The sequence below is a fragment of the Schistosoma mansoni genome, chromosome 5 (assembly GCF_000237925.1).
Source record: "Schistosoma mansoni strain Puerto Rico chromosome 5, complete genome".
Taxonomy (NCBI): Eukaryota; Metazoa; Platyhelminthes; class Trematoda; order Strigeidida; family Schistosomatidae; genus Schistosoma; species Schistosoma mansoni.
The window spans coordinates 1,319,472-1,324,153 of NC_031499.1; the positions used below are offsets into that span (position 1 = coordinate 1,319,472).

Here is a 4,682-nt window from a genome sequence, read left to right on the forward strand (position 1 = left end):
TTCTTCCTTCCTATACTATATCCTTATATAATATAGGAAGGAAGAACGTTATGAAGCAAGCTTGCAATTACCCTTCATCCTAATACAATGTATTCAATGGTTTCTGACTAATATTTATCAGTTCATGGTTCCATTCAGTCATATCTTTAGCTGACCAATTAAATATTTTAATCTTCAAGTGGTTCTTGAATTTTTACCAACCACACATTTTTTCATAAGTTATTAAGTATATAATGGTAATAATTTTATCTGTAGGTCGGTTGAAAAATATTTTGGTGATATATCCAGCCATTTGAACGACACTCATAGGGATACGCAATTTTTTTCTTTTTCATGTTATAATCGAAAGATGTACTACATGAATGTATTCTCGTATATAACTGAATTAAGAGGAGAATAAGTAGATTTTATTTTATTTTATTTTATTTAAACACATAAATATTGGTACAAAAAGCACCAGATAAATATGCGCCTCACAAATCTCATTTGATTTGTGTGAAGGCTGAGATACTGCCCAGGTGCCCAGACTGAAGCAGGTGGTTTTCTTAGGGGACCACACCCCGAGCCTTCGACCTAAAGATCTGATCCACAAGGCAGTAGAGCATCGTGATGAGATACAGTCCCATGGTAGCCGATGACCAACGATTGATTCACACGCCATTTGTTCCCTCAGGGTACTGGAGCCCATGTGCACCATTGGTTTGGAATCAGGGTTTTCTAACTCCCCTAGGTGGACTTTCCGTGTCCACCAACCCGGTTAAAGCTGTGGACATTCGCTTTTCGTCCTCTCAATTTCGTAAACAACACCGGCGGTGTAAGAAGGCAGTGAGTAGGACTTCTCTGGCAGAGGCTATATACGCGTGACCGTGTGAAAGCATTTCAAGAGAGAGGGCGGGATCTCCCCACTCTCGGCCGTACCAGGGCATTTTCTTTTCTCGTACAAGGTGTATTATATCTCTACAAAATATTTTATAGATCATAAACTCTCATAAATCTTCATTAATAATCTAAAGTAACTCTAGTAAATTAACAGTATTAAATGAAGTCCAAGTTTAACCAAGTTAGCACTGGTATCTTTTCAGCAGTCAGCCTATAGAGGTTTCATTTGTTCATTTTGACTTATACTACCAACTGAAGAAGACTTATGGTTTAATTCAGTTGATTTTCCAAATTCTGCAAAAGCTATGTTGTCACACACATTAAACACTAATGAATTATATTTGTAAACCTGAGTGCTTTGAGTTTTAAATGAAATAATAAATGAGTATAGCTATATTTTTGTGGTAAAAAATACTGACTACTGAAAACTTTCTCAGCAGTGTTTTGATGCTAGTATTTCGTTTTACAAACAGCCATATATATCACTATTATCTAACATTAACAAAACCTAAGTTTCTTAGTTTAACACTAAACAAATCAACTAATTTGTCTATCGAATTGTTGCTGTGTAATGACTTATTGTTGAACGAAGATATATTAATCCTTAAAGTTTATACAAAACTATGTCTATTATTATGTGTAATATCTTTCTTTGTAAATGGGGCTAGTAATAGGCAGTAACAAATAGTTGTTAGAGGAACTCTGCAAGTGACAGTTAACATTAAGAGCTCTTCAACATGGATTTCCCCATTGATTTATTGAACTCATCGGTGCGTTCCTTGATATATGACAACACAACTACAGAGCACTCTCTTTATTCTACTATTTTACTATAATCAAGCTTTGATGCAAATTACTTTCGCATTCAGATTTTTATTTCTTAAACCTTATTGTTTAGTTGTAGCATTTTAAAATGTTGCAACAAGTTAATGTTTTATTGAAGTGTCAGTAATTGAAAGTTCTAAGTAGATTTAGAATTTATTGTAATATTGGAGGTGAATAGTCATTTAGTTTGCTTTTTACATTAAGTATTTCGAGCGTATAGGTGTTAATTGATTACCAAGGTTTGAATGAAGATGTCGGGGATTTTTCTATAAACAACTGAGTGTTCTGTCAGTTTGGTCGACTAGTGAAGTACTTCAGTCCTATTTATTCTTGTTTCCACTTATTTGCGTCCCAACCTGGACATTTCGGTAATCCATTACTACTAAGCACAAAATTTCGTTAGGCTGAATCTACTTCCGTTCATAATCATTTGGAACCAATGATACGACACCAAAATGCATTAATCTTTATTGAACTACCTCATATCCCTGCAGCAAATGGTTTGATCGATCTTATTCAATCTTGTTAACAATCTAAAGGTATTCAATCACATCAAAACACTAGTATAAAAAATACCATTGAAAGGGCGGCTCAGTGGTCTATAGGTTGAATGTTCTCTGGAGACCGATGGTCCTAAGTTCGATTCTCGCGTGCAGGTTTGTGGATGCGCGCTGTTAAGGGATCCCATTGTAAGGGTTGGTACTATGTGAAGCCCACATAGGTTATTCTAGCCTTTAGACAGACCAATCTATTCATTCTCCTCAAGCCATACTTTCACTCTCTCACTTATCCGCTTATCAACCTCGACTGTTTTTTATGTGATCGTATTTGTATTAATTACTTACCCTATTCATCACGTGTCTGTAACTTATTTTCGTTTGACTATAAATATCGAGTCACGCTTGATTAAATCTAATTGGCTCACTTGCATTCTCCACTGTGCGTCATTTCGTTTCACTTCGCTCTCTCCTTTTCTGTTTCTCCACTTCGTTTCTCTGATCGTCCGTGTGGATCAACAATTTTATGAAATATACGTATTTAAAATTCATTCTCGTATTCGACTTATTTAATTACGTTATTCACTAATACGATTTAAGTTGATGAAAATATACAACGTTTGGCGACATGTATATTTCGATAAAAATCGATCATAAGATCGAGCTGGAGTCAGATAATGGGCCACAGAAGTGGTGAGCCCGTAGATAACATCGTCGTCCTATCTAAGTAGAGTCAGATACAGGGCCACATTTAAACCATACTAAGACAAAGTGGTCGTCAAGTGCTTCCAAGTTTTCAATAGTGGTCTAACATTGATCGGTTCATGATTAAAATGAAACTCAACAATCTCCACAACCCTATACTGATAAAAAATGTCTATTGCTTAGTAGTAGCTAGTGATTAAAACGAGTTGTCCGAAATTTTTGTGTGGATGAATTGCGATGATATATATATATATATATATCAAACTGAATCTTGGCTAGACATATAATAAAAGGACAGCTATTATTAAGTACACAAGATTTGAATGTATACGATAGTATTTATCTGGTTACCAATTTAACTATATTTGATTATGTTTAGAATTGTTGTGCCCATATCATTCAGTAATAAACAACTTAGAACCTGGCATATATATGCATCCGTTCAGGTTTTTTACACCTATATCAACATTGAGGTGAGATATCGATGGCGACTTACTAGATTAGTAAAAGTAGTAAGTGTCAATGATAGTAGAAAAGACTAGGCATGGTCCATATAATTCGAGAAGATAAGATAGATTCATGTAATACAAAATCTAAGATAATTAAGAAACTCAAGTTGTAAAGGGAGATAAAGAGTAAATTCATATGCACCAGTGCGATATATATATGTTACCATGAGAATTAATTTATAGATAGGGTTGTATATAAAGATCCCCTGGTGAGACAACTCTTGATTTTATTATTTTAAAATTTTTATGATCAACGTTTCTAAGTGTTTAATTACTAACAGAAAAGCTTTAATTTCGATAAAATGTATTTATGTTTATTTATTATAGAGATAAAGTGTTCGATAATGAATACTCAAGTAATCGATAACTAGAAGAATCCCTTTTAGTCAAATTAATATTGCTAATTAATTTTTATCTAAATGCTATTTACTTTTATGAGGGATGTTTTTATCATTATTATTTTATTTAAACACATTAATATTGGTACAAGGGGGCACCAGATATATATGCGCCACACAAATATCATTTAGTTTGTGCGAGGGCTGTGATACTACCCAGATGCCCAAACCGAAGCAGGTGGTTTTCTTAGTGGGTCACACTCGGATCCTTTGACCTAAATGTCTAACCCACAAGACAGTGGAGCATCGTGAGGAGATGCAGTCCCATGGTAGCCGGTGACCAACGATTGATTCATACTCCATTTGTTCCTTCAGGATACTGGAGCCCATGTGCACGATTGGTTTGGAATTATGGTTTTCCATCTCCCCTAGGTGGACACTCCACATCCACCAACCCGGTTAAAGCTCCGGACATTCGCTTTTCGTCTTCTCAATTTCGTAAACAACACCCTTGATGCAAGAAGGCAGTGAGTAGGACTTCTCTGGCAGAGGCTATATACGCGTGACCGTGTGAAAGCATTTCAAGAGAGAGGGTGGCCCCTCCCCACTCTCTGGCGTACCAGGGTATTTGGGGGCTATGAGAGATGTAATAAATATCAGTGTATTCACATACATAATACATTAGTATTGATGTTTAAAACTGTTAATTGTTGATCAAAATTACATACAAAATTGTAAAGTTTATGGTAAATAAAAAACGGATTTACTAAACAACTACAAAAAGTTAACTATGAAAGAATAAGTTAATCTTTTTTGATGAAGTTTTGTTCTCTGAGCTGGATGGTTTAGTCGTGGAGCTTTCATCGTCCTTCTGAACGACATCATCAGCACAAACTTCGGGTAGAAGTGAAGTGTTTGAATTTTTCCAC

General features: G+C 35.2%; 1 protein-coding gene across 1 annotated transcript in view; it reads left to right on the forward strand.

Annotated features, from left to right (window-relative positions):
• Smp_093280 (histone deacetylase 3) overlaps window positions 1-4,682 on the forward strand; it is a 14,330-nt gene that overhangs the window by 1,479 nt on the left and 8,169 nt on the right. The window lies entirely within an intron of this gene.